A 10,919-nucleotide genomic window follows, 5' to 3' on the forward strand; every position below is an offset into this window, starting at 1 on the left:
CACATTCTCCAAGTACACACATGCCCATAACCACTGCTACCATTAAATAGTACTCATTCAAACACTAACCCAGGGGGCATGTAGAAATTATCACCCATCCCCTTTAAGTAATTTCCTTTTCTTCATACTTTCTGCTGCCTGTATATAGCCTTGGTTCATAATCTGTGTTTTTGTTTTGGGGACTTTTTTTTTTTTTTTTTTTGGCCAAGATACATAAAAATAACCTTTCTAGTGCCAAATACATACAAAATCCCAAATACATGTCAAGGTATCTCAAACTACTTGCACATAGTTTTCAGTAATGATTTTAATAATATTGTTTAGCTGGCAACATTTGTAACCAGCTCATTGACATGTTCTAATTATCACCTTTTTTGCCTGTGTAAATCATGCTCACAGTATTTGACTGAAGTTGGTGTCAACAATCTGATTAGTGCTAGACAGGCCTGTTTGGGGGAGGGGTCCTTGGAAACAGCTGATTCTTTTCTCACTTCCCAAGCCCATCCAACTAAACAAAGAAAAACATTATTTATAAGAATCAAGGTAAATATTGTGTATACATCAACACAGGAGTTAAAAGTGTAATTTTAAATTTATATCCTAGCTCTAGGCAAGTTTATAAACACTTTTAGATCCCATATGTACACATGGTAAAATTGGGCAATTTTCTTTCTAAAGAAGTAATGAAAATTAAAGGAGCTAATGTACCTATGATCAGTTTTCAACAAAGTTTATTATCTCCATTGCTGAGAAAACCAACCACCAGTAGCAGTGACACTCAATGCACAAGCCAGAATTATCTGAATAATGCTGAATTCATTATCTGTGAAAAGACAGGTAATTCATTTGGGGGTGGGGGGGGGTGGATGTTGCTATCCACAAATAAAGCAACTGTCCATGTTCTGTGGTCATTTCTGAGACTGTGCATTCACTTAGACTGCTTTCCATTTTAGCATGTCCGTTTTGTCTCTCAACTTGCCAAATTTCTTCCTATTCCTCATGAGTCTACCTCCTGATCCTTGCTTTCATAGGGAACTCCCATTATTGCCCTGCGTGTTGATCGTCCCTTTTTCTGAACTGCTGCTCAGTCTGGCATAGGATCAGAGTTTGAATGATGTAGATGTGAATCTTCCAGAGACCCACTGAGCTGGAAGGAGCATTACAAAGCATATAGTCCAACTCCCTTGTTTTATGGATAAAGAAACTGTACTCTAGAGAGTGAGGGCATCTCACCAAAGATCATTCAGAGAGAGTAGCCAGGCGAGAATAAAGATCCTGGCTTCTTGACTCCTAGTTTACACCTCTTAAGAACTTTGCCACTCAGATATGTTGTTGCCACTGTCTATATTTCTTTCTGATCTCTCCTCTTGGTTGTAAAACCCCATTTCTAATATTTTGATCCTGTTCCTTTTGTTGGGGAGTACAGTGAAATATAGCTTCTTTTTGATTATTTGCATATAAATTTGTGTCACATCCATCTCAATATAGAAGTTAAATAATTCCTGCTCTTCCTCAATTTGTCAGTATTTAGGGGGCAATGTAAGCAATAGCTTGTCAAACTGCATTGTTTCCAAAACTACGATCTTGTTATTCTCTCTCTCTTCTTCACATAATATTTTATAAGTGTATGCCTATTTTACAAACTGTATGTTCTGCTGATAATCAAAATATGCACAAAGACTATACCTATAACTTCCATGTAATATGCACAAACACAGTGAGTTCCATTAAACATATGTATGTTTAAAATTATCCCTACCTCAAACCCGATTCTAATAAAAATTGACCTAGAATATTAAATAATGTCAATATTGTAAAAGATACACACACACAAAAGAAACTATTTCAGATTAAAGGAGTATGAAAACAGATGACAATAAAGTATAGTGACCCTGGGTTGGGTCCCAGAGCAGGAAAAAATGAAGTATTTCCTTAAGATATTATTTGGACAGTTACGTATGAGAATTAGAGAATGTCCTTTTTCTTAGATACGTGATAAAGGTTTTAAGGTAAAGGGGCTTCATGTCTATAGCTTATTCTCAATAGTTTAGATAGATTGGATGGATAGGTAAATGGATGACTAGATAGATAAGATAGATGGATGTTGAAAAAAAGAGGAAAAGAGAAACTGGCAAAAAGAGAATTCATGTGATAATGCAAATAGACTAAAGTGCAGAGTTTTTAAAAGTTAAAATTCCTACCAATCCATATGCAAATGTATTTTCCTTCTCCTATGGTCCCAATATGGAGCCTAGCAGCTCTTAAAGCTCTACATGCCTCGTTTTTCATGACCATCACAAAGGAGAAAGCATTTTGCTTCAGAATTTCACATCTCCCTCACCTCTTCAAAAAAGTCCTGTGATTGACTCTGGCCTGTCCTTGTTGCAGGACTACCTTTGAACCAAGCACTGTGGCCAAGGAAGGGAATGCATTGATTAGATTAGTTTTAGTTATGTGCTCTGGTCCTTGAACTCTGTATGAGTAGTTGGGTTCTGCAGAACTCCTTAGATCCCCAAACCAGAACAAAAGAAATAAAAACAAATAAGCTAGATTTGGTTTTAACTCCTGGGCAAGATGCTAGTAAATAGTGACAGTGTCTCAAAGTGGGGAACCAAAAGGAATTCAGAAATGAAATGTGCATGGACTATTCATCCATGACTTAAAACTATTCTAAGGGCTGTTGTCTTCCAATATGTTGTCAGTCCCTAGCTCCTTGGTGTTAATGTGTTCCTGATCCTTTTCTGAAAAAGTTTGTAAAGACCAAGGAGATGGAACAGAGGAAAGCCCCTGTGTAGAAATGAGAATCTAGAACCTACCTTCAAGGGCAGGCTTTATACATGCCACAATTTTCCCCAAGACATTCTCTTATAACAAACACTACATTCTGCTTGATTTATCACATAAAACAAATGTAGAAATAAATGACTGAAGATCTTACATTTATTAAAGATATTAGCAGTATTGTCTCCAGACTTTGAAATTGACTGAAATTGTATACTTGACTTGAAATTGACTGAAATTGACTTGAAATTGACTGAAATTGTATAGTTTTTGGTGGTCACCAAAAGTGGTATTCACTTTTACCTAACCCATCTATGTTGACCAAAGGGTCATATTTAAAGGCAGAGCAATGGTCTCCCAATAAATAAATAAAATTAATATGAATGTCCCCTGCGGTCTTTAGCATCCTCTGAGAGAAGGGAAAAGGAAGGGAAAAGGAGGATAAGAGGAAAGTCCCCAGAACTGTAGAGTATTCATTCGCTGAGGCTTTGGGATTTTTTTTTTCCTATCATCAGTTTTGTTTGCCTCCTAATTTCCAGGATCACTCCTATAAATTAGGAGGGAAAAGTACATGCAGAAGATTTTTGATTCAAATCTAGGCTTATCACTGGTTACCTATGGAATTTTAGATCATCTGTTTTCTTTTATGAGCTTATGAACACAGAAGTGGCCCTATTTTGATAACATGGATGTTCCAATAAAAAGAAAAAAAATTACTTTTGGGTAAGTCAATATGTATGAAACTTTGATTGATTGGAGATAGTCAAAGGAGCAGATAACACAAAGTTATAAGAATATTTCATGATATTTGTTCATATACTTAGGAAAATTCTGGTTCTGAAATTTACTTTACATGCTCTAGCCCATTCCTGAACATGCATCAAAATATTCAGATTCCTGGGCTCTATCTAGATTTCTAATAAATCAGCACATCTGGAAGTGTGGCCAGAAGATTTGTATCTTTAAATGATCTTTAGATGATTTTGAACAGCTAGATTTGATATAACCCAGTAGTAGTACTGGCACTTGGCATGGAAATCAGAAACCCCAAATTCTACCCTTGGCTCTGCCATTTATTACATAAAATTGGAAAATTATTAAGTAACTTGGACTCTAATTTCTTCACTTATTAAAAAAAAGAACTAAGATAAGATCATCTCTAAATTTCTCTCAGCAATAATGTTTATGAATTTATGAATGATCCTTCAGTTAGTCTAAAGAAAGTTGTGAATTAGAGAATGAATAAGAGGCATTGATACCAATACGTCCTGAATTAAGAATATGCTCTGAGGCCCACAAACTCTGACATGAAATGTCTCAGAGTTACTCTATCCATATATATCAGCCAAGGCTCCGTGACCACAGCTCAGCAGTTCTCTCGTCAGAAGCTGCCTGGCAACATTAGTGTTTCTGATCAGTACAAAGAAGGACCATGTAAATATTCAGGGCTCCCACCTCTGACCTGTGCTCAGGGAATTTTCATGGGAAACTCCCATGCCTACAAATTTGGTTAACGTGCGAAAACCCCGCTGTGTTAATGGGGGACAGTCAGTAGAATGGAATGCCAAAAGAGATGAGCCAAACTGATTGACTGGCATATGTGGGGCATAAATTCTACTCCAAATATAGGCACCTAGGTTCCTTCTCCTCCCTTCTCTGCTTTATCTTACCATGGCAAAAACTGTTTAGATAAGACACATTTCCCAGAGCTTATTAACCAATTGCAGTTAATGGCTTCAGGCCAGTTGGTTACTTTTATCTTCAAGAAATCCCAGTCCTTAGGAAATGATCTTCAGCTCTGACCATCATGCCAATCATCTTGTTTGGGCCCATTTACAATGGGTGATTGAATTAAGAGGGTAAGGGGGATGGAAGAATGCGTAAGCTGGGGCTCTTGCCCTTGTCTGCACTATTGAGTCATCACCATAATGTGCCAAATTACTCAAATAAGTCTGGTCATGTTCACATTCAGCAGTAAGGAGGATACTCTGTATGACTTGCATGAGGACATGAAATGCCAGCGGGATCCATATAATCAACATCCTGGCTTGTGCCAAGAAGGGTGGGTGGAGTCGTGTGCCACATGCAAGGGATTCCTAAATGTTTACTCTAATTTGCTGCCTGGTTATATTTGACTTCTGTGGGTTGGCACAGCAACCATTGTATTTAATTCTGGCTCTTCTAATTGTAGGAGGAACAGTCAGGGGCTTTTAAACTAATGTTTAAAAAAAAAAACAGTTGTTTGGGGTCATTGTTCCTTCTCCTTTAGAGTAATTGTTGAACATAGTGTTGTGGTTAATAACACAGGTTCCAGAGAAAGATGGGTTTGGATTTCACTTCTGGGTCATACTCCTAAGCTATGCCTGACTTTCCATGCCTCTGCTTCCTTCATTTCCATAATGGGGATAATTAACAGCACCTGCTTCATGGGGTTGTAGGGAAGATTAAATAAATTAATATTTGTTGAGTACTTAGCATGATGCCTAGCCCATAGTAAACATTCATTTTTTTTGCTGTTGGATTATAAGCACCAATAATTCATTATTTTGAGTTGGCCCATCTTTCTGGATGGCCTAGTTTTTCAAACACTTTTATATAGAAATGACCTTCACTACCCAACAGTCAACAGAAGCCAAGACTCATGAGGTCCCTTCTGTGCTATAACCAAGGAAGCCATTTGACCTTGAGAGTTAATTTCTGGCCCTGACCAGAAGTTTTATTGAAAAGTCTTATGGCAAAATACTTTTGACTATATGCTGCGATATACCTGAACTATAAAAAGACCTGCAAAAAATGATTTAACTTCTGTACTCTATAAAACCATGCTTAATGCTCTCTCTCCTAGGCTAGTGACTCTCAAACTGTAATATGGACACAAATCATCTGGGTATCTAGTTCAAACACAGATTCTGATGGAGCAGTTCTGGATGGAGCTTGAGATTTTGTGTATCCAACAAGCTACCCTTCGGAGAGTACAAACTTTATTTCAGGGACCACGTTTGGAATAATGAGATTTTTGGCTGCTAGGCTGGATCTCATGCAGCCCTACCACATTGTCCTGGGGGGAGGCTAGAGGCATTGGTAGTGTGGCACTAGACCAGTGCCCATTTTATCAGTAATTTTGTGTGTGTGGTAGGGCTGGAGAGAGGAAATGGAAAATCAAGGGTGCATATCAATATCACTTGGGGAGCTCTAAAGAAGTATTCTAGAATCCACACTAACTTAATTGGATAAAAAACTCCAGAGGAGATAGTTCAAGCATTAAAAAAAATCCGAGCTGATTATAATGCACAGCCAGAGATGAGTACCACTGCTCTAAGACCGTGGTTTTCCAACTTTAGCATGCCTCAGAATCATAGGATAGTCTGCTGAAATTGAGTATTGGGACCTCCTCCCCAAATTTCTGATTCAGTAGATCTTCAGGGGACCTAAGAATTTGCATCTCTAAGTACCCAGTGAAACTGATACTGGTCTGTGGAGCATACTTTGGGAACCTCTGCTCTAGTATATAGAAAGTATTTCACTCATTCATTCATTTATTTATTCAGAAAATATTTGCAGAGCCCTTATTATGTTACATACAGCATCCTGGATGCTGGGAATATAATGATGAACAAGAGGGTAGCTTAGAAAGGGAATGTACAGCTAGCAAGCAGTGCTACACATTCAGATATATATACAGGAGAAGCACCAATCTCAGGAAGGTGATGTCCAAGTGGAAAACTTATTTAATGAGTCAGAATTAACCACAGATTAAGTCCATGTTGGGTGAGAGGGGCAGGGTAGGAAAGACTATATCAAGTGGCAGACTCTGTGTGTGTGTGTGTGTGTGTGTGTGTGTGTGTGTGTTGAAGGCAGGTCAGAGTGCATCTAAGCTTTTCAGTGGAGCATTGGGTACTGGGAAGGTGGGAAGCATTTGAGAGACAAGGCTGGGAAGATAAATGGAAGCCAGATCATAAAGAACTTTATTTCAGGGTCAGGAGGGTGCCAATGAAGGGTTTTAAATAGGAGAGTGACACAATCAGCATTGCTTCTTGAAAATATCATTCTGGCCTCACAGTGGAGCATGGAATAGAGTGGAAGTAAGGAAACTGGTTAGGTGTAAGAAAGGCAAAGCTATTATTTTAAGATATTTACTTGTAGTGGCACCTGGGTAGCTCGGTTGATTGAGTGACTTCAGCTCAGGACATGATCTCACAGTTTGTGAGTTTGAACCCTGCATCAGGCTCACTGGTGTCAGCTCAGAGTCCACTTTGGATGCTCTCTCTCTCTCTCTCTCAAAAATGGATAAATATTAAAACAAAAGATATTTACTTGAAAATAAATACTTACTTAGTGCTTTTTTTCTAGACAACTAGATGTCATCCGGGCCCTCTCAGTGTATGAAGACTGGAATGGGCATAGGAGAGTAATCACAGAAGAATGGGTCCTCTGGGGGCACCTGAGGGGTTTAGTGGATTAAGCATTGGACTTTGGCTCAGGTTGTGATCTCGCGGTTTGTGAGTTCAAGCCCTAAGTCAGGCTCTGTGCTGACAGCTCAGAGCCTGGAGCCTGCTTCAGATTCTGTGTCTCCCTCTCTTGCTGCCCCTCCCCTGTTCATGCTCTCTCTTTCTCTCTCAAAAATAAAAAAAAAACATTAAAAAGAGGAAGAGGGAGGAGGAAAGAAGAAGAAAGAATAGAGCCTCTGTAACGGTGGGGAAAAAGGAGTGGGAGTAGAACATCTACATGAGGCGTTTATTTGTGTTAGGCCAGAGTAGAAGTGAACAGAAAAGAGAAAATTTACTTTCAGTTCAGTGTTTATCTGGAGCTTATTTAGAGGAATTACCAGCCACTTCAACAAACATTTAGCAATAAACTCTTAGTCCAATTCTGTAAGATTCTCAGGATCATCTGAGCTCAAAAACAAATGGCTGAGATGGGTGTACATTGTAGCTACTTAAGAATGCAGCCAAGTGAACATGGAAGGTGTCAACAGGGTAACTGGGCAGTGGTCTACCCCAATGCCTATCTCACCCCATGCTCAGAACTAGTGTTCTTTCTGAGATGCTTCCAAATATGATTAAGAGACATGGTGCTGAAGGGGTAATGGAGATAAACTTGTCTTCTTTCCTTGTTCCACAAGGAAATAAGAGTAGTGCACACTTCTCCCCAAGTGTGGAAAACTGCAACAACACTTGCTCTTCCTGAAATTTCTATGGATTCACAAACTCCTGAAGCACCATATTATTTTGAAATTAGAAATTTCTGAACAGATGGAGAATTCAGAGCTCTTACAGCTAAATGCTAAGGAAATATTTATTGATGTCAGGATACTTTAAATTATGGTTTTCTCTCTCCCAAAATATGTCCTTGCCATCAGATTAGCCACTGAAGGAAATCTTTCAGCATTTCCAATGCTTGCTTTACTCCTAGTAGCAATGGACTTACAGACAGAATTTCAAGCTGCTCTAGAGACAAAGATGTTCTACTTTTATTCCCTACAATTAGAAGGGCAAATGCATTTATTGGCTTATATAATATATTATTTAATTGAAATACATACTTGATCTGTACATTAGCTTACTTAGGACTCAGAGCATTGCTGTGGGATAGATTTTCATCATTCCAATTATTACAGACAAGAAAATGACATTTGTAGAAGGGAACTATGATGTCCACAATGACACGGCCGCTGTGCCAGAGCACTGGGTTCAGGTCTGCCTGATGGCAAACATTCTCTGTGAATTTACTTCCAGGTAAGGGGGTCACTTGACTTGGAGAAAACTAAAATTAAATTCAACCATCACCTCAGGCCCTTCAGTTGAGAGAAAAGCGAAACCTGGGCTATGGTGAGGAGCTACAACTTGCCACAAGTTTAGATCTGTTAAGGCAGGACTTTCTGGTGCTTTGAATCTCAACCTTGATCTTCATTTTAGTCATATGGAATGGAGCCTTAAAAGGCTACACCCCAGTGAGGGATGTCCCCTTAAATGGACCTGTAATGCCTCCTGATCTTTAAAGTCACCCTGGAACAGAGTTTAGCAAAGAGGAAATAATCATTATTCCTCTTTACGCTACTAGTACAGCTAGTAAGAAAATTCTCTTCCTCTATCTTTTCACCTTGGAGACACATCTTTCTTGCCTGGATTCCTGCCTCTCACTGAGACTATGGGGCTTAAAACTATATAGTGTGTTGTTCATCACAACACTGAGAGGTAGGTGTTTGAATAACCACCCATTTAGTTGTTTCTTATGTGTTTATTCACACTATATCTGACCTGGTGTCACTGGGCAAGCATATAAAATGCATTGTTGGATAACTTTTGAAGCCAAAGCTCAATTGAGTGGAAATGTAGTTATCTTGTCTTCAAGCAGATTCCCAAAGTGTTTTTTAGCTCCTTGCTACTCAAAATGTGGCCTAAGTATCAGAAGCAATAGCATTACCTGAGAGTTTATTAGAAGCACAGGCTCCACCACTGTGTAGTCAGAATATGCATTTAACAAGGTCCCCACATAATTTAGGCACACAGAAATGGAGGTCTAGAGGAGTTTCAGGGAAGCGGATCTCTCATCCCCTCCAGGATACACAGGCAACAAGAAAGAGCCTTGGCCAGAACCTCTGAAAATGCAGTTCCTTTCAGAGCTTGTTTCCTGTTTGATAACTCACCAAATCTTTATAACTGGAATGTGCAGCGAGGGTTCAGCCAAGGAACTGGGTGAGAGTTAATGGATCAATCTGCTCTCCCCCATCAGTGCTTTTACTGCTGACTTCTGGAATGTGTTTGATGAAAAGAGAGCAACTTCTTCAGACAGAAGATACTGATGTAGCCTGCTGAGGTTAGGACCTACAGGAACAATACACCAATGTTATCAGGACTTTGCTTGCTTCCAACTCCATTCCAAAACTGACAACAGGAGAGAAAGCATTTTTTAAAGCCCTTGCTGTCAGTTGTCCTTATTATAAATAGCCATATGCTCTGCTTATCCCTGTGTGTGTGTGGGGGGGGGCAGGGGTGGCAATGTAGACATTATTGTTTAGTTCTTGTTTGGATTAGGAGTTTCTTTTCAGTAGCTTTTTAGAAGTGGATCTGAAAAATGGAACTAGTAGCAAAGTAACATTGCTTCAATTTATCTTTCCAAAAATTTCACTATGTTGAATGTCAAAATCAGAGAAGGAAGTTCCTACCTTTTTTTCTATCACCAGATTTGAGTGCCCTTTACCAATGGATAATTAACAAAAAAGTTCTATTTAATGCTCTGTGTTCACCCCAGAATTTCAGTAAAATAAGTGAATAAATAAGCAATAAAAATAAGGAGGTCAAAAGAATCCTAAATCACAGATGTCTCCATCAGTCCCACCACTGGTGACCTCTAACACCAGTGGAATTTCCAAATAAACATTTTTCATCTTTCTCACTACATAGCTAAGCAAGGTTATTAATACAAACTAATCTGAGTCTAGGTTTCAGAATGTGGCTATAAGGGGCAAGTCTGACCAATGGTTAGTAGGTATATTACAGGAAAATGACATCTACTGGCTCCATCTGAAAGGGGCAGTTTTTAGAGAAAAGAAGGTCTGGCATCCATAGTGGCAGGTGCAAGTGAGAATTTTGATTATAAAGAAACACCCATGACCCATTCACAAAATAGCACTTACTTTTCAAATTGTATATCTGGAAGTGAAAAAGTATTTGGGTATATTGACCTGTCTCTACCAGATTCCCCTCTTTTGTTAGTTTGGCAAGCATTACAAGGCAACTATAATCAGTCAGTTAGCAAACCCACTTGGGGTCTGTAAAGATCCCTTTTACTTCATTAGCACTAATAAAACCAACCGGTCAACACCTAAGGTCAGTGAGGAAGTATAAATGTCCCGAAGCCATGGGACATCTAGTGTGAAATTGGGTCCATGTTAGGGCCCAAAGCAAAAACCACCTGAAAGACTCAAGCTCACTAAGGGACCCTGTTGGCTTTAAGAAGGAATTTCCAATTTTCCCACTAGCTTAATCTATTAATGTCAAGTGCTTTATTAGATTAACTGGCCTCTGGTAGAATTTTCAAGTCTCGGGTTCCACAGCCCTCACTGTCAACAAAAGTTTCTGTTGTGAAATGGTTTATTTCTGTGTTTCCTCAACTGTAAAGGTAAATGTGGCTCTCAG

Source organism: Felis catus, chromosome A3 (assembly GCF_018350175.1).
Source record: "Felis catus isolate Fca126 chromosome A3, F.catus_Fca126_mat1.0, whole genome shotgun sequence".
NCBI lineage: Eukaryota > Metazoa > Chordata > Mammalia > Carnivora > Felidae > Felis > Felis catus.